Below are 20,942 nucleotides of genomic sequence, written 5' to 3'. Positions count from 1 at the left end.
GCTAAAGGTCAACAAGGAAAAATGTGAGATTCTGATTAGCGAAAAAGCCTCTAAAAAACCTCTATACCAATCAAGCAATGGATGCATTCTTACACTGGTTTCTTTAGCCTGAGCCTCCCCTTCAAATATTTGGGGATTCATATTACTAGAGGAAGAACAAAGCTGATCCAATTTGATGATATTATTGATAAGATAACCTCCACTCTTCAGGGATGGTCTAACTCCTTTTTGTTCATTGGGGGTAGGATCACCCTACTGAAGAGCATTCTTACCTCTATCCCCTTGTATGCTCTCCAAGTGGCTACAATGAAAAGAAGTACATCTTTGCTGCTGGAAAGAACCTTCAACAGCTTTAGTCCTATTCATCATGGAGCAAAGACCACACTAATAATTTTTGGAAACTAAACCATGGGAGGCTGGTGGTTTAGGTTTTAAAGGCTTGCATCAGATGCAACATATTAGCCTGTGTAAGCTGTGGATTAAATTCAGACAAAATTAAAGCTTATGGGCCAACTTTATGACGGCCAAATATTGCAAGTCTGTCCATCCTGGGGTGGTCACTAGGAAGGTGGGAGACTCCAGAATTTGGGTTCAGATGCTCAAGGCTAAAGATGACATTGATCAGCTACTCATATGGGAGTTGGGACAAGGGAATATTAAATTTTTGGAAAGATAACTGGTGTTCAAATGATTATTTGGAACCTCTGCAGGTTGAAAAGGAGGGGGATTTATTGGTTAAAGACTGTTGGGTGGGTAATGGTTGGTCTTAGGATCGCTTGAGGGGATTGCTGAAGGAGCAGTCTGCTAGCTACATCTCTACAATTCAATTTGACAGATATAAGAAGGATAAACTCATCTTGTTGAATAGGACTAAAGCTAGCATCTCTAAAGACATTCAAAATTACCTGTATTGCTGGGATTCTTGCCAGTGGAACATCTCCACTTGCCAAAAACATCTCACCCCTTCTATGTTGATCTTCTCTTGGAGAGTCATCAACAACCTTCTCTCAACTAATGATATTCTGAAACTTAAAGGCCTGAAAGGCCCTTCAAGTTTCTATTTATGTAAGCTAGATCAAGACACAAGGGATCACCTTTTCTTCAAGTGCAACTTTGTCAAGGAGGTTTGGAGTAAACTAACTTCCCAAATGAACATAATTCTGATTAACATTGGCTGGGACAACATTTTTGACTGCTTTAAATGGGAAAGGAATAACCCTCAAGCCAATCCCCTTCATTGTGGCTTGGTTTATTTGGATGGCTAGAAACATGGCCAAACATGAGGATAAGGAGCCCAGTGCTAATTGCGTGATGACTAACTGTTGGGGTTACCTAAACAAGCTAATACACTGGAGGAAGTTCCCCAGGATTCTGAAGACCACAACTTACATGGGTGCCAACCATTTCAAAATTATCAAGGTGAAATGGGAGAGACCTCTTTATCCTTTCATTAAAATAAACACTGATGGAAGCTACACAAACAAGAGAGCAGGCGTTGGGGGAATTTTCAGAGATCACAAAGGGAAGACTTTGTTGTTTTACATGGCCCCTTATATTGTTGATGATGCTTTGAAAACTGAAGCTGCTGCACTTTTTAGGGCTTTAAATTTTGCTAATTAGAACAATTGGCAGTGGATTGTTGCTGAAGTGGACTCCTACCTGCTGGTGGAGTTACTAAATTCTAAAATGTCTTCCTCTTGGCATATCAATCAATGGATTCATAGAATCAACAAGCTTAGCATTGAAAGTAAAATCCATTTCTCTTTGTGTATAGGGAAGCTAATAGACCTGCTAATTTGCTAGCTATAGAAGGTGCTCATGTTGATCATCCTGAGGTGTCAACAACTCTCTCCCCCTCTCTACATCTACTAACTCAGAGGGACAAGCTACAAATTCCTTATCTCAGAGTGCAAAGATGACTGCTGGTTTTGTGAGTGTGGACATAAAATGTTATGTTATGTTGTTGAGATTGTGTCTCTTCTTGACATTAGGAATTCAGTTGTTTAGCTTTGATAGGGAGTTCTTTTGTATATATATATATATATATATATATTTTCTCCCTTCTATTTGTGTTGAGGATGTAAGTGGATGGGTCACCCTTATGAGTGAGTTATGTATGTTTTGCTTTTGTTTTAGATAGGGGACCCCTTCCAAATATTTTATAACTCTCTTTCTATATCAACATGCAAGGAGCCAAAAGTAGCTCTTTCTTTTAATATATATATATATATATATATGTATATATATATCAGAGAAGCTGAATTCGATGAGGCACCGCTTCTGTGAGCATCTGAAGTAAAACTGTAGGGTTTAGGAAGTTGGAATGCAAGTAATCATAGAGCTTTGCAGTCTAGTTTGGAGCTTTGAGAGTTGTATGAAGGTTTGATTTAACTGAGAGGCTTCTTTGTCAGACTTACTCAAGTGTTTTGGTTGAGTAGTTATTGCTGAAATCCAGGCAATTCACCTTGGTTGTTTAGATCCTTCTCACTGATTTAATCAGGAGGCTTCTTTTCCAAACTTTCCTCTACTACTGTCAGAGGGAACAACTTGATCTGTTGATCCACCAAATGGCAATGGGAATCTTGGGAAGCATTACTTTGTGATGTTGCAAAGTCTTTTTGAGATTGACACCAAGTATGTGTTCATTAAGCTAATTGGTAGGGGAGCAGATGGGTTTGTTTGTTTTTCTATGAATAAGGAGACAAATGAGAAGGTTGAAATTAAAAAAATTAACAATTTTTTTTGACAATTGAGTCGATCCGCTTCGAACACTAAGGTAAGTGAAACTTCTCCGCCGCCATCATCATGAGAATGTCATTGCTTTGAAGGATATTATGATGCCCCCTCATAAGAATTTCAAGGATGTTTACCTTGTCTACAAATTCATGGATACTAACTTGCATCAAATTATCAAATCCCCTCAAACAATCTCTAATGACCATTATCACTACTTTTTGTTCTAGTTGCTTCATGGACTGAAACACCTTCATTCAGCAAATATACTACATCGAGACCTGAATCTTGGAAACCTCTTGATCAGTGTAAACTGTGACCTCAAGATTTGTGACTTTAGTCTGGCTCAAACAAGCAATGGGAAAGGATAGTTCATGACTAAGTATGTCATCACCCATTGGTATCGAGCCCCCGAGCCTCTTCTTTTTTGTGATAATTTTGGAACATCAATAGATGTATGGTCCGTAGGCTGCATCTTGACTGAGTTGCTTGGACACAAACCTATTTTCCTTGGATCTGAATTCCTGGACCAACTCAAGCTCATCATAAATGTCTTGGGCATCATGAATGACTCTGATCTTTCTTTTATCAATAATTCTAAGGCTCAAAAACACATCAAATCACTTCCATACATTCCAGACAAATCTTTCACTTCTCTTTATCTCGACGCAGATCCCTTAGCCATTGATCTCCTTCAAAAGATGTTGGTCTTCAATCCCTCTAGAAAAATTAGTGTTAATGAGGCACTTCAGCATCCTTACATGTCTCCTCTTTATGATCCAAGTTGAAATCCTCCAACTGATGTCCCTGTCGACATTGAGGTTGATGAAGACTTGGGAGAAGAGATGATTAGGAAAATGTTGTGGGCTACGATGCATTATTACCATCCAGAGGATCCTTCCATAAATATGTTAAATGTTGTGGAGTGAGATGTTTTATTTCACTTATGTGGATAAAGGATGTTTAATTACCACTCATAAGTTTCTCAAGTAATGGTTTGGAACATAGTTTCTTTTCCAAACAATAAGGTCAATGTTCTTAATATATATATATATATATATATAATTGAGTAAGGAGCCAAGCTCCAATTCATTAATTAAAGAAAACCAAATACAAAAGGGATATGAAAAAAGGGGGGAAAAAGAGGGCCTATAGAAAAGAAGGCAACCTCTCAAAAAAAACAAAAGGAGTTATCTGATATGTGGGAGAGGTAACAGATCACTAGATAAAAGGAAATCCAGTGGGGGAGGAATCCTTCTGCTCACTAAAGGTTCTTCAGTAGAGAGACCTTCTATCCAACCAATTGGAGGGTCTATTCCCTTCTTTGTGGATGTGGGAGAACTTGATAGTGTACCTCTTAAGCAATTGATGAATTCTAGAAATCCAGCTGATTAAATTCCATGGGGTATCATAAGAACCATTGATAATATTAATAATCTGCAAGGAGTCAGATTCAACCCATAGCTGGTTGAAATGGCATGATCTGGCTAAGTTAATGGCCCAAAAGAACAGCTTGACATTCTGCTTCAAGGGAATCCAAAGCTTTAATAGGAGATTGAAAAAACAAAATGCACCTCCCCTCATGATTCTTGAAGACACCACCAATTCCAGCAAACTGAGATTTATGGCTACCATCAGTGTTAACTTTTTTCCAACCAAGCTTTGGGAGAGTCCAACAAATTTTCAAGACTTTTGCAATGGAAGGATTGATAGATGAGCTCAGCTCCAACACAGCTGCAAACTTTTTAAATTTAATCAATTTTTTTTATAAAAGCAATACAATTTAAACCTACCTTCATACGTTCTAAATGGGAATTATCTTGCTTTAACTGGTTTATAGCCATCCAAACAAAACAAGCCACAATGTTGGGGATGTCTTGAAGATTGAGTCCCCTCCAATCAGACCAGCAATTATAAAATACCTCCCATGTTAGATTCATAGTTGGGACATTGAGCTTACCATTCACAAAAGACCAAACATCCTATACCCAGGGGCAGGCAAAGAAAAGGTGGGTAATAGTTTCCTCATGGGACATGCAGAAAATGCATCTAGAGGGACCCCTCAGACCCTTCAAACTTAATATATCATTAGTGGGGATCAATTTTAAGAAGAGTCTCCATATAAAAAATGACATGGAGGGAGTGAGAAATTTATTCCAGATTGTATGGCCCCAATGCACCACCAGTTTGGGAGGTTGAGAAGAGATTAAGTTCTTTTTTATAGCAATTCTGTCTTTCACTCTAGGGTTCAGAGAAATTTTCAGAATATTGGAGATTTGAGAAGGGCTGCAGAAAGGAAGAATTGAAGTAAGATTCCACTTATCATGTTCTTAAAGGTCCTTCACAAGCTTTGGAGAGGCTGGAACATTTTGATCATGTAGAAGGCAACCTTCCAAAGACTAATTATCCCACCAGATGTTTACCAAGCCCTCACCAATCTCCCAGACATACATTTGTTTAGCTTCCTCCCTAATCTATAACATCTTTTTCCAGATTGGGGAATCCCCTAAACCCACAGAAAGTTGGGTGGGGTGTTGATGCTTGCAATACTTGCCCCATAGGAATTCAGCCCAAAGGAAGGACTGAAATCTAAATTTGAACCAAAGTTTGCAGAGATTAGTGTGCATAATTTAGGGGAAGGACTTGAACCCTAACCCACCCTCCTTAAAGGGTTTACACACCTTAGCCCAGTTTATCCAGTGTTTTTTCTTCCTTTGACCAGCCCATAGAAATCTATTGAAAATCCCTTCTAATAATCTCTGAGAAAACTTTTTCAAGATGTTCATTTGTAGAAGATAGGATGGAATAGCAGATATAACACAATTCAGGACTGTTATTCTGCCCCCATTGGATAAAATGGAATTCTCCCATGCTTGTAATTTGCTTTGAGTCTTTTCTAAAACATTATCAAATTGAATATTTTTAGTTCTTCCTTTGATAAGAAGTACCCCTAGATATTTATAGGAAGGTGACTGTTTGAGAAGCCAGTGAAATCAAAAACCCAGGTCTTTAATTCACTTTTGCATTGTTTGCTGAAATTGGAGATGAACTTCTGCTTATTTAACTTCATACCGGAGGCATCCTGAAAGATCTCCAATCTCTGCATGAATAATTTAACAACACTTTTGGAAGCTTTTGACAAGATAATGATGTCATCAGCAAAAGACAAGTGATTGATTAAGGTGGAATATTTGTGGCTATAAACGGAATGGGGTTTCCTGGATGCCAACTCATTCAAGCTTCTGGATAAGTAATCAAAAACTAAGAGAAAAATGGTAGGGGAAAGGGGGTCACCTTGTTTTATACCTCTAGAAGCACTGAAAAATCCATGGGAGGATCCATTGATGAAGATAGAATGAAAGTTATTGGTCAGCCATCTGTTGATTAGAGAGATAAAGGAGGCGAAGAAACCTCTAGCAATAAGAAGTTGTTCAATGAACTTCCAACTAATAGTGTCGTATGCCTTTTTGATATCCAATTTGAAAATTAAGTTGCCTACCCTAGTGATTCTATCCAAATCCAGTACCAACTCTTGGGCCAATAGCACATTATCAACAATACTTCTATCCTTGCTGAAGGCTGACTGATTCCTGCAGATAAGATGATTTAGGTGAGGTTGTAATCTATGAACCAGTACTTTGCTGATTATTTTGCTGATTATGAACTAGTACTTTGCTGATTATCTTAGATATAATAGAAGTGAGACTAATGGGTCTGAAATTTTCCCATTTGTGAAGAATTTTGTCCTTGGGAACTAAAGTAATAGTAGACGAGGAAAAATATTTAGGGAGATCAGCCCCCCAGAAAAAGCTTTTGACAGTAGCAATGACCTCACACTTCACAATTAGCCAGGCCTTTTTATTAAAATCTGCAGTGAAGCCATCAGGACCAACAACTTTTGTGCTGTCAATAGAGTTTAGAGCTTCCCAAATTTCCTTTTCATCAGGAATATCAGTGAGAGATAGGCTTTTGGTGAATTCCCTTTCCTTATAAAATAATGTATCTTTAATGGATGGTTGAGAGGATGGAGTTTGTCTGAAAATATTTTGAAAATATTGAACAGCATCATCAGTTATGCCATCAGCATTGGAAATCCAGCGACCCTCCTGAGAAAGGATTTTGTGAATTGTGTTGCATTTCCTCCTATAGTTGATGCAAGCATGATAATATTTAGAGTTCTTATCTCCCTCACAAAACTTAATTATGTTTTCCTTTTGAGCATAGAAAGCCTCTTGCATATTGATTTTATCCAACAGATGTTCATTAGCAGATTGAAGATCCATTTTAGACCCTATGCCAGAGAATAAGAGCTATTCTAATTATAAAACATTTTGTTCAGCTTCAAGGACTTTTTAATCAATGTTCCCCACCACCTCCCAATTCCAATTTGAGAGGTGTTTACTGAGTTTTTTATGTAAAAGCCAAAGCTTGATACAAGGGATGTGATGATGAACATCAGTCCAAGCCATTGAGACTTGATTGAGAAAATCCCCATGCATGGACAAGATATGAAGATATCTGAATTTGGCTTTAGTCTTAGAAGAGGAGGAAGATATTGGAATAAGCAAGGGTCTATGATCAGACCCACTCATAGCCAAGTGTTAGACAGAAGTATGTAGGAAATCTCTAAACCAAATATCATTTACCAAAACACTATCAAGTCTCTCCCAAATCTTTCCCCTTTCCAAGTGAACTTAGTCTATAAACCCCAAATCAAAAAGACCAACAGATTGAATGTTGTCATTGAATGTGTTCATTAGATTGATATTAGGAGATCTCTCACCCTTCTTCTCACGAGGTGAAGAGAGGCAGTTGAAGTCACCCCTACTAACCAGAAATCTCTTATAGAGCACTGAATTCTTATAACTGTTGCCAAAGCTCATATCTAGCAGTTGCTGTACAACCAACATATATGAAAGTAGCATAGCCACAATAGTAAATGAAGTTAAGCTTCAAATGGATAAATTGGTCTCCCTCTTTAAGGACAGTGCATAGAATTTCCTTTCTGCAAAGAAGCAATATTTTACTGTTAGTGATAATAAAAAGCTGAAATCCAAAGAACTCCCTCACAATTCCGTTAACATGTTTAGTGATCATTGGTTCAAGTAAAGCAATGATCCAAGGTTTATGCATCCTATTGAGAGCCAAAATTCTATTAAGGGATTTAGGATGTGCTAATCCCTAACATTCCAACATATTAGATTCATTAGCCAATAGAGGTGGATTTTCCTCTTCTCCTAGTTCTGACAGTACTAGAAGAAAGAGGGGGGCATCCTCCAAAGAAGATGAAGAGGGGATTAGATTCTTTAATTCCAAAGGCATTTTCTTCTTTTTTGTTTTCTGGACTTGCCAACCTTCTTCAAGATTTTTAGCTAATTGTAAAATCAAAGGGTCTTCCTCTGATAACTCAATATCTGTTATCTCTTAATCAGCAGGGAGTGTAGGATGTTCAGTACAGTGGGTTTGTTCAATTTGAGTAGACTGTGGAAGGAGGTGAAGTTTCTCAGTCAATGGTTCAATATCATTTTGGGGATTTTGTACCACATCCTCTTTTTCCATATCTTGGGGTAATTCAGCCAACTCTAGTTTAGTGTCATATTACGCCCTTGTCCCTGACAACTCAGAAGCATTAACAGTACAACTAGCAGCAGTTGAAAACTCCATGTCATGTGATTCTAATTCCTCAGAATGAGGTCTAGGAAGCTTCCTTCTGAGGTTGGGATGAAGCCTAAAGCATTTCTCATCAGTGTGGCAAAAATACTGCAATGATGGCAGTAGTAAGTTCTTTGTTCAGCTATGATTTTTTGCCAATATCGACTAAGCTCAGAGCCTAACCAAATTTCTTCCACAGCTGGTAAAGTGATGTTTCTTTCAACCAAAATTCTGGCTACAGATGGTCTTGATAAGTTGAAAGTGGGGGCATCTAACTTCAAAGATCTTCCCAAAGCTTTGCCAATGTTGAAGAGGACTTTGTGGTTAGTGTGGCCTAAGACCAGGCAACTTAAAGCACATGGGGGCAATGGGAAGCTCTTTGTTGGGGTCAAAATTAGGAGTCCACTTTAAAAGTTTCATTGAGATTCCTTCAATCAAGATAGATTGTTTAGAAAAAATTCTAGCATAATCTTCCTTCCTTGAGTGATTAATAAGGATATGCCTACCATCAAGTAGGCCTAATTTCCAGGCCCCTTTGAATTTCAGTCCATCAAAGTATCTTCTCATAGATTACATCTTAGGATGGAAAAGTTGAAATTTACCAAATAAAGTGAATTTATGACATTCAATACGACCATTTAGATCCTCTTTAGTAAGGTAGATAGCCAATTTCCCACTTTTCTTGCATATAGGTTTAAAAAGAGGGTCATTACCTTCATGATATTCTTGAGGAAAAACTAAATCATCAGGATTCTGAACTTTCTCATTACCTTTCCTAACAATGTTAGCTTAGCAAAAGTAGCCTTGGTCCACTAAATATTGGTGGCAATATCAACTGGATTAGGATCAGACATCACTGAAAGAGCCTTATCAGAGATAGAGCTGGCCCTGAGCTGTCAACTGCCAGAGAAATCCAAAAATAAGTAAAAGATTAGAGAAATCCACACAGTAGTTAGAAGACCCAAAGCAACCAACCAATCAAAACAGCAAAAACAGTGGGGCTAAGCAATGAAATAGTAAAATTTGAAAAAGCCAAAGCCCGGGAAGAAGTAAAAGATTAGAGAAAAGCAGAACATGCAAAAACCAGTGATTGAAGGAGAGAAAACCAGTTGAAACTAATTGGATAGCAAAGATTTGGCCATCTACAGCAATAGTTTGAGCCATTCTGCCAAAACCCTAGCAGAGCAACAGATGAACCAGCCGCCACCCATGATTAATATATATATATATTGCAATATAACCTATCAAGAAAACCTATCCTCATACATTAGGGCTGAAGAGAAGAAGGGAGTGAAACATAACAAAACAGTAGGTCATAGAAAACAAGAATCCTCACTATATAAGGTGGTTAGAATCAACATTAGTGGACATCCCCCTTCTAAAATAAGGCAGATCAAAGAGATCTGCTCTAATCAACCAAGCCAACTCCACAAGAGGGGAAGTATAAACTTTTGGCAAAAATGACAATGCTCCTTGATGTGCAAGCCAATTAGCACATCTGTTACCTTCACTGAAAATATGTATCCAGATAATTTGAAGGTTATGATTCAACTTCATGTGAGTGATTTGCTTAACAACATTTAGAAGAAACTAAGGTGGTGAGATGTTATCTTTTAAAAGTTGAAATAGCCATGATGAGTCCATTTCCACAATTATTAGATTCCATCCCCTAACAACAGTTGTTTGAAGGGCCCAAACCACAACAAAGGCTTCATCCCACAAAGATTTAATAACAACAGTGGGAGATTGGAAACACAGCAGGCAATCCCCAGCACTATTTCTAAAAATCCCTCTAATTCTAGCAATGTGACTTTTATAACTCCCATCAGTGTTGATTTTGATCCAAGGATAGGAAGGTTTCCTCCAATGGAACAGCTGAACTTTTGGTCTGACAGTAGAAACTTGGGTATTGAGGAATTGGGAACATCCAGAAATTTTAATCTTATACCCCATGATGTTGATTATCTTAAGAGTATATGCCAAGTAGTTGGTAGCAATTTGTGTAGCACTTTGGATTTTCCCCTCATATTTACTGTTATTCCTTGCCATCCAAATGAACCATGTAGTAATAAAGGGGATCAATTCATCATGGTTCCCTTTCCAAACTTTCCAGCAGTCAAGGAAGTTACCAAACTTCAGTAATTGGAAATGGAAACTAAGCTTAGTAGCAACCTGTGTCCAAACCCCTTGAGCAGTAGGACAAGAAAAAAATACATGATTTAAAGATTCCTCTTGTTGGCCACAGAAAGTACATCTTGAAGGTCCTTTTAGATGCTTGAGTTAGAGTATATCATCAGTGGGAATAATATTATGAAAACATCTCCAGGTGAAGAAGGACATAGAGGGGCTGAGGTATTTCACCCACATGGCATTACCCCAATCCTTACGGTGCCAATTGTTTAATTGAGAGTATGCAAATTTGGTAAAAGAAGTACGGGAAGGCTTTTTAGTCACAATTCTATCTAGTTTCAGTGGAGTAATTGGGACTTTAAGAATTTGAAACATTTGTTCAGGATTAACCAGAAAAGTCAACATGTCTATATTTCAGAGATGATTATTCCAGCAAAGATGGATAGGTGTTGATAGCCGAGTCCAAAGAGGTTGATGGTTCCAATTTACCTTCTAGAAGCCAATTATCTAACCAAAAATCAACTTTTCCTTCTCCCACCTCCCAGATAAAAAGGTCTTCAGCCAACAACCTAATATGCAAGAGCTCAGTCCAGATTCTAGAATCCCAAGGTTTTCTGCAGGTAATAGATGGGTGGGAGTGTTTGCAATACATTAACTTCATATAGTTAGCCCACAAAGATTTCTATTCTCTAAATTTAATCCAAAGTTTACAATAGAACATTTCATGAAGCTGTTGGAAGGACTTCATGTCAAGCCCCCCTGCAGCTAGAGGCAGACAAAGCTTCTCCCAACTAAACCATTGAGCATGTTTGTGATTGCCTTCCCATAAGAATTTATTCAACATCACCTCTAAAGTTCTCTGTGTACCTCTTTTCATTTTCAGAATTTGCAAAATATACATAAGGAAAGAAGCTAGGATACTTTTAATTAAGGTTAATCTTCCTCCCTGAGGCAAAAATGAATTAGTCCAACACGAGATCTGTTTGGAGATTTTAGAAACCACCTCATCAAATTAGGTCTGCTTCTTCCTTCCTTTAATTAAATGTACCCCAAGATAAACCAAGGGGTTAGTAGTAGGTTTAATGCCAGTGAAGTCCTTAATCTAATTCTTGGTAGCAGGATGCAACTTATTGCTAAAAATAAGTTGGCATTTCTTTGAGTTCAGAGAGAGACTAGAGATCTATTGGAACAAGTTGAGCAGATTAACCACCTTCTTAACTACTAGTTTTGAGGTTTTAGAAAATAGTATGAAGTCATCAGCATAACATAGATGAAATATGGAAAATTTTGCTTTATTAGAAAATCTGAGATTTTCCCTTTCAGAAAAATGGTGGTTAAGAACCCTAGAAAAGTAATCCATAGACAAAATGAAGATATAAGGAGAAAGGGGGTCCCCTTGTTTAATTCCCCTAGTAGCTTGGAACTGCCCTTGAGAATTACCATTAATAAGAATGGTATAATAATTATTGTTAAGCCACCTATGGATGATTTGGCAGAAGGAATTTTGAAACCCCCAATCTTTAAGGACCTCTAAGATAAAATTCCAATTGATAGTGTCATAAGCTTTAAAGATATCCAGCTTATATATAAGATTACCCCCTCTACAAGGCTTGTCAATATCCAGCAAGAGTTTCTGTGTATGTAACACATTATCAGTAATATGTCTACCTGTAACAAAAGCTGAATGATTAGGAGAGATCATCCAAGATAAATGTGGTTTTAATCAAAAAACCAAAAGCTTGCTAATAAGTTTAGACAACACAGTGGTGAGAGATATGGGTCGAAAATGATCCCAATTAGTTTTCTGGTCTCCCTTTGGGATAAGAATAATGGTGGATTGAGAAAAATATTGTGGCATATCCTCCCCTCTGAAGTAGGCCTGAACAGCTGCCACAACCTCAAACTTAATCACCTCCCATGATTTTATGTAGAACGTAGAAGTAAAATCATCTGCACCAGCCACCTTGTCACCATCAATAGAACATAGAGCTTTCCAAATTTCTTCCTCCGTAGGAATAAAGGTTAACTTAGGAATAAAGGTTAACTCCAGGCTCTGGATATTAGAAAATTTATCATTAAGTAAACCAGAGTCAAAGTTCAAGAGAGTAGCCTCATGCGGTTCAGTTAAAAAGTTTTGAAATTGATCAATAGCATTTCTGTGAATTAGATCAGTTCCCTGGACCTAAATTCCATTATGATTTTTATACTTCAAGAAGGTGTTAGAATGTCTTCTTTGCTTAATACAAGCATGGTAAAACTTTGTATTCCTATCCTCGTCAACAAATTTTTTGATGGCAGCCTTCTTTTTATAGAACTCTTCCTCCCAATGAATAGCTTGAAGTAGATTTGCATTTGCTAATATCAGGTTTTGTTCATCAGATATCCCCATCTGAATGTTTAATTCAACTTGTTTCACTGCAGCCTCAGCCTCTTCCACTTTTGCTGTAAGATTGCCAAAGCAGTTCCAATTCCAGGCTTTCAGGAAATTAGCCACTTTTCTTTGAGTTTGCCATAGTTTAACCCAGGGATTGAAGGATGCCCAGGGATTGAAGGATGAAATAATAAAGGAAGGTACCCAAACAAACTTAATAAAGGAGAGGAATTCAGGATGTTCCACCCAGACATTAAAGAATCTGAATCTTGGTAATGGAGTAACAGTATTAAGGGATATAGAGATTAGTAAAGGCCTATGATCTGAACATGCGTAAGGAAGATGGGAAATTGTAGTCATAAAGTTGGTATCTAGCCAAGCATGATTGACCAGGAATCTATCAATTCTTCCAAAAAGTTTTCCCCTTCTCCAAGTGTCAAGAGGTCCCTAATGAGGAAGTTCAGCAAGGGCATTGCTCCTGATATTTTGATTAAATACTAACATTTGTGTAATGTCCACAGGTTTCCCTCCCCATTTTTCATTTAATCTAGCTATACTGTTAAAGTCTCCACCAATGATCTAAGGTCCATGAATGTAGGAATTGAGATGCTAGATTTGTTGCCATGCAGAACTCCCAGCATTTGCAGAATTCCCAGCATAAATGAAGGTAGTCTGAATATGTAGAAAATCCCATATAAGCTGGATATGAAGCAATTGATCGTCTTCCAAGATCTGAACATTCAGGTTACTTCTATAGAAAAACCAAATTTTATTATTAATATTGTACTTAAAAGTGAAACTTGGGAAGTTCTTTCTAAATTTTTAAGGAGTGCAGTGAACCAAAGCTTCAAGAATAGTAAAACACAGTAACCTGTGCTTCCTAACCAACTATTTAATTCTGATCAAAGATTTCTGAATAGCAATCCCCCTGATGTTCCAACACATCAAATTAATCATTTAAAGAAAGTGAAAGCCCAAGGACTGCTATCCAAACAATCCAGCAGATTGACCAGTAATTTGTTAATCTGAGACATTTGAAGGAAATAGAAAGACTCCCATATCTTTTAAGAATGTTGGGAGAGTGCAGAAAGAAATCTACCAACATCCAAAGACCAGTTAGACCCTTTGTCAAATTATTACAGCTATCACAACACACCAAAAAATTGCCAAATGACTTGTTGAAGTGAATCAAAGACAAAGGAAAAGATAGTCTTCCATATCTTCTTAGATATAGAGTACATAAATGTTGATAAGAGTGTGTCACCACCCCAAGGCCATAGAAACCCCTTCTCAACTTTTAACAACTGAAGTTAAGGATAATAATTAAAAGTCTTTTGAAAGACATAAAATGACCAGAGTCAAAATACAAACCAGAGAGAATTAAAGCATTTTGAGGATGAAGATGGGGTGAAGGTTGTGATCTGGATCTAGTTCTCCCTCTAGAGGGTCCAGGAAGATCCATCCTTCATAATATTGCTAATGGAAGCTGCCTCTCTTTGTAATCTTTGAGATTCTGTGGAGTGTTTTTTCTTTTTCTTAGAGGTCTGCATAACCCAATCCTTCGCCAAAAGGTGGTTCATCTTATTTCTTTCAATCACATGATGCAAATGATATTCCTAAACTGAATCCTGCAGCCTCTCCTCAGATGAAGCAACTGTGGGGGAAAGTATAGTGATGATATTGGGTTGCTCTCTTAGCACTTCCTTAGGAGGAGAAGGGGGAGTAATAGAAGTAAAGGGGGTTGGGGAGTTCTGATCCTCCTCCTGTATGTTATCCTCAATAACGCCAGGAAGATGATTGGGGGCATTTGCCTTCAAAGAGGACTGTTTCCTTGTCACTGGAGGGTATAGTCTATAGCACCTATCCCTAGTGTGCCCAAACATCTTGCAATGTTAACAACAGTAAGGTCTTTGCTCAAGGATTACCTCCTACCAAAAACCATCATGTTCAGAGCCTATCCACACTCTTTTAACTTCAGGCAAAGTGATATCTCTTTCAATGAGAATTCCAGCAAGAGCAGGCCTTGCCTTATTAAGAAGGCCTGCCCAAAGCACATCCAATATTGAATAATGCATTTAGATTAAAGTATGGTAAAGGGAGACCAGGAAGCTTGAACCAAAGTGGAACCCCAGGAGGTTCTTTACTAGGATCAAAGTCAGGGGTCCATTTCAACAGCTTCATGGTAGCCCCCCAATAACTAATGACTATTTGGCAAAAAGTTTAGCATAATCCTCCTCTATTGTCAATTGGATAAGCAAATGTCTGCCATCTCGTAACCCTAGTTGCCAAGCACCAGTAAAGTTTAAGGACTCAAAGAAACTTCTCACCAGTTCCATCTTAGGGTGACCCAACTGAAATTTTCCCACCAAAGTCAGCTTAACATCCTTATTTAATGAGTTAACTTCCTGGGTAGAGAAATAAACCGCAGATTCCCTCACCTTACACCCAATGGTGTGAATACAGGGAGAGGACCTTTTGCCAGCTAAAGTATCATAAAATTCTTATGGAAACACTAATTTATTTATATTCTGTAATTGTTCCTTAGGTTGTCCAACCATCCCAGCATAGGTGGCCTTGGCCCATTAGATATTAGTGTCCAGAGCAGTGCTAGTAGCCATTCAGAGTAACAGCAACACCAGAGGAAAACCAGCAAGTCACAAACCAATGGAATAGTAACCCAAAGGAAAGCTAAACACTTCCCCACAAAAACCAAAAGCAAGTGAGACCTCAGCAGAGAAACCCCAGCCTCCAACAAGGTCACTACCACAGTCCCAACGGTGACCCCAGCTCAGGTAAGGCAGGCAAACAAAATGGTCAACCATAAGAACAGCAAAAAGCCAACTACAATAACAAAAGTAAATGAACAACAGGTAGAACCTCCAGCCCACCAAACAAACAGCAAGGAAGAAGAATAAACCACTCTCCCCCACCAGCCTACAAACCAGCCAGAACAGGAAGCCATGGAAACCCTAGCAGAGCACCAGCCGCCACCCCAAACAGCTCCATTAAAAATCATATATATATATATATATATTGTGGCTGGCGACTAGGTTTGATGCTAAGCTAGGGTTTCTGGCAGGTAGTTTGAGGAAGGTGCTGCTGCAGAGATCTCTAAGTCTTACTCTCTTCCTTAGTTTCCCTCTGGACATCAACTTTTCTGGCTCAAACTCCTAGTTTTTCTTTGTGGGGTTTAGTATTTCATTTTTTGATCTTACTAGCATGTTTCTGGTTTTGAGTGGTGCTTCTTCCAATATTTTTTATTGCTATATGAAGTTTCTTTTTTCACCTTTAGTGATTTGATTGAGGTTTTTGAGACACTGAGGCTGATTAGGCCTTTCCTGGGCTAATCAAATTTGAAGTTCCCTTGTGTTTATTGGAGTTCTATGCTACGGTTTTGCCTCTGTTGCTGAGGCTATGAATTTTTGAGTTTTCTATCTTTATGGCTACTTCTATAGATGTTGAGACTGATGCTCAGTGGTCCAAAGTAACTTATGCAGTGGTTGCTGGTAAATCTGCTGATACCCTTAGTGACCCTGAACATCAAGTTTTCCCTCAAGATTTCCATGACACTGCTGCTGGGAAAGGATAAAGCCCTTGCAATTAACCTTTGGGTTCCAAAGAAGGGGAACCTGCTATCTATTTCTCTTCACAAAAGATTCAGACTTTGAATAAGAAAGTAAAATTCACATTAGTGGGTAAATTCTAACTTGGACACCCTAAAATGGAATTGGTTAGAAATTAATTTGCTTCATTAAAATTTATTAGATATTAGAAAATTAGCCTACTAGATGGTAGGCATTTACTTATCCAACTATCAGGGGAGTAAGACTATGCCAGATTATTTACTAAGCATGCTCTTCAAATTGGAGGCACCACCATGAAGATCTTGAAGTGGGAGCCTGGTTTTGATCCAGAGAAAATAGCCTTTGTGGTTCCCCTTTGGTTCAAACTGCCAGATCCTCCTCTTCAATACTTTAATCTTAATGCGCGCTTCAATATTGGGTGTGCATTAGGGAGGCCTCTGAAATTAGATGACCCAACCCTTAACAAAGCCAGACCAGCTCTAGCTAGAATTCTCATTGAGAGAGATATTACTCTCCATGATATTAAAATGATCTAGATTGGCTCTGACAAGGAAGGCTTTTAGTAGAATGTGGTACTAGAACCTAGAACAAAAACCATATCAAAAACCATATTATTGCCATCATTGTAAGATGTTTGGACACACCAATTATAGATGCTTCAGACTTCACCCTCCTCCAAAGAGAACTGTGAACACTCAAGAAAAGGTCAGTTAGCCCACTGTTCATGTGCCCACATTAAATGTGGAACCATCTCCAACACTTAATGAGGAAGATTTATTGGGAACTTATATAAGTTCCACAGCTCCTTTTGGGTCTAATGTTCCTACAAATAACTCTCCCAGGGTCTTTAGAGAGAAATTAAATTAAGTTAACATTATTACCCCTCCAACCTCATATGGCTAACCTAGTGAGGATAAGTCTATTAGGGAGGTGAAAAGGAATGACAATACTGCCTTGAGAGCCCTTGATAAAGTGACAATGGCTGAGATGGAACACCTTTTGGAGGAGGAGTGGCAAATACAAAAACCTAAGAAGAAGAAGAAGCAAATTTTAGAATTTCAAAAATTACAAGAAGGGATTGCTATGGAAACTGGTGGCAAGAAAAGGGTTAGGCCCTCTCCTTCTAGAGGAAGGACTAGATCTAGATCTCAACCCTCCCTCCATATTAATCCCACTCATGATTAATTTAATGTGTTGGAATATAAGGGGCATTTCCCATCCTCTATCTTTAAAAAGACTGATTTATTTTAACAAGAAATACTAATTTTGGTGTTTTACTATTTTGGAACCAATGGTTCAGCATAATCCTCAGAGATTCATCAGTAAGTTTCCTGATTTCTTTCATTATGCTAAAAAAAATAACAAAATTTGGTTTTTTTGTAGAAAGGAAGTACAGTGGAATATCAAGCTAGATCATATACACTTTATTCACCTTTCTCTCTTGATTAAAGGCCATTTGGAATTTGCCACTTTCATTTATGCTGGCAGTCTTAAAGAAGATAGACCAGAGCTTTGGGAGTGTCTCCAGCCAATTAGTTTGAATATAAACTCTCCATGGCTGGTTGGGGGAGACTTTAATTGTATTACTTCTATTGTTGAGAAGACTTGGGGTAGAGTCCTAATGTATCCAAAATGACTCTTTTTAGTGAACATATTCAAAAAGCTGGTTTGTTTGACTTGGGTTACCAAGGCCCTTATTTTACTTGGAAAAGGGGCAAAATGTGGGAAAGACTTGACAGGGGGCTTGTTAATGACTGTTGGTATCAACATTATCTTCTCACCTTTTTTACTCATTTAACTCTTACTGGGTCAGATCATAAGCCTCTATTAATCTTTATCCCCTCCCCCAGTAATACTGCTTACAATGCCCCCTTTTGATATTTGAATATGTGGTCCTCCCACCCTCTTTTTGTTAGCTTTGTTTCCTCAAATTGGGGTGGAGATGACAATCCTGAACTAATCACAAATCTCAGATTCTTCATTTAAAATTGAGCAAAGCTCTCAGAAAATGGGGATGGGTGAATTTTGGTAATGTTTATACTAATGCTTTAGTAGTTGAAAGGAAGTGGAGAACCTTGAGGTTGCTATTCAGAACGACATGACTGAGGGGACTGAATTACTTACTGCTCAAACTAACTTGAGTGGTGTCGTAGATATCTAGGAGTCATTAGTTAAACAGAAGGCTTCTATCAACATCTTTACTGAAGGAGATAGAAACACTAAGTTTTACCATGCTTATAACAGTTAAAAAAGAAAATGTAACATTATAACATTATACACTCAATTCATTCTCTTTTGAGGGATGCTGGCTCAATGATAATGAACACATTGCTATGGATGTCGTCAAGTACTATAGTTATTTGTTCAAATCATCTTCTGATCTTAACACTATTATTGATCCCAATTATTTCACAAATTAAATTGAGTTCACTAATAACCTCATACTCACTGACCCCCTTTCTGATTCTGAAGTTTGGGATACTTTAAACACCGTTGAAAGCTCTAAATCTGCTGGCCCAGATGGCTTTACTATTGATTTTTATAAAAATCTTGGCACATAATTAAGGGGGAAGTGATTGAGGCTATAAGAAGCTTCTTTGGGGGTTGTAATATACTTAGCTACATTAGGCATTCCTCAATTGTGTTAGTTCCTAAAGGTGATCTGCAGAAGACTTGGGATCACTATAGACCCCTCAACCTCACTTCTGTACTCGGTAAACTCATTAGCAAGATCATTGTGAAAAGAATTCAACCTCATCTTAATAAGTTGATCAGTCATAACCAAACAGCTTTCATCAAAGGGACACCCACTACTGATAATGTGCTACTGGATCACAAAATGATCCTGGATCTGGATAAAACTAGCAGAGGGGCAATCATATATATAAATTGGATATCAAGAAAGCCTATGATACTATTGATTGGAAATTTATATTGAGGATTCTTGTGACCAGAGGGTTCCAACCTGAATTCTGTAACCTTATACATAGATGGCTTATTATCAACAAGCATTCTATCCTTATTAATTGAAAGGCTTGGGGATCATTCTCAGCTGCTAGAGGACTTAAGCAAGGAGGCCCCTTCTCCCCCACTTTTTTCATTATTGTTATGGATTACTTCTCTAGAATGTTAGACAAGGCCATTCTCACTCAACAGTACTTTAGATACCATCACAAATCCACTATGGCTATACCTCATCTTGTTTATGCTGATGATGTCATGACTTGTTATATTTCCCATTAGCTTATTGTTAAGAAGGTTTATCAGTGTCCGAAGCAATTGCAGGACCACTACTCTGGGATGGTGTTCTGTCCTGCTAAATGCTAACTAATTTTCAATAAAAGGGCATCCTCAAACATTAAGTAGTGGATTTCAGATTATACTGGTTTCTCCATGGCTAAATATCCTTTGATATACTTGGAGGTTAATCTCATTTGGGGGAGATTTAAACATATTCAATTTGATGAAGTTTTTCAAGAAATTCATAATCATTTGTCTAGTTGGTCTCACTCCCTTTCTAATGGGGGCAGGATCACTCTACTCAAAAGCATTCTAACCTCTTTTCCCTCCTAAATTCTCCAAACCACTTTTATGAAAAAAATGCACATAGATAAAATTGGAAAGAGCATTCAACAGGTTTTTGTGGGCAGGTCAAAAGCAGCAGCTTCACTGGGCTTCTTGGCAGAAGGTCGTTAAACCTACCAAGGCTGGTGGTTTAGGCTTTAAGGGCTACAACAGATTATCCCAATAAATTTCTACAAAATGTGGATAAATTTTAGAGCTAAAACATCTCTTTGGGCAAAATTCATGAAGGGTAAGTATTTTAAGGGTCAACACCCCTCCCTTATCACCAAGAAATTATGTGACTCCAGGATTTGGGTTAACATGCTCAGAGTTAGACACCTTGCTGAAGACATGTATATTTGGCATTTCGGGAATGGTAAGGTGAACTTCTGGTTGGATCATTGGTGCCCCAAGGATTGGCTTGGTGCTCCCCCTGCTGATTTTAATCCATAGCTTTTTGTGGCTACTTTTTAGGAGGGTGATTCCTCGTCAATATCCAAGCTCCAATCCATTTTATAAGAGCGTCATCTCTCTCAAATTACCAAACTCAACTTTGATAGAAGCAGAAAGGACAAAATTATCTGGCATAGCTATGTTAATTAAAGCTTGACTAAAGTTATTTATGCTATGCTTTTCTGCTAGGACTGAGTCCCTTGGGGAGAAGCCATATAGAACAAATTACTCTCCCCCTCTATGTCTTTCTGTTGTTTGAGACTCTTTAACATGTTACTACACGCTGATGATATACTTAAATTAATGGTATTGAGGGGGCCAACTATATACTATCTCTATCAACAGATTAAAGCTAACGGTAACCATCTTTTCTTTAACTGTAAGTTTGCTCAAGAGGCATGGAAAGATTTTCTGGCTATGCTTAAGGTGAATGGTTTAGTTTTGAATTGGTCCAA

At 38.0% G+C, this 20,942-nt stretch overlaps 1 pseudogene; it reads left to right on the top strand.

Annotated features, from left to right (window-relative positions):
- The first annotated feature begins 2,551 nt into the window (after window positions 1–2,551).
- On the top strand, window positions 2,552–3,662 carry LOC110036545 (annotated as a pseudogene).
- Window positions 3,663–20,942: the final 17,280 nt, after the last annotated feature.

The sequence above is a fragment of the Phalaenopsis equestris genome, unplaced genomic scaffold, assembly GCF_001263595.1.
Source record: "Phalaenopsis equestris unplaced genomic scaffold, ASM126359v1 Scaffold208104, whole genome shotgun sequence".
Taxonomy (NCBI): Eukaryota; Viridiplantae; Streptophyta; class Magnoliopsida; order Asparagales; family Orchidaceae; genus Phalaenopsis; species Phalaenopsis equestris.
The sequence above is the reverse complement of the archived record's forward strand: the minus strand, read 5'-3'. Positions and strand labels throughout refer to the sequence as shown.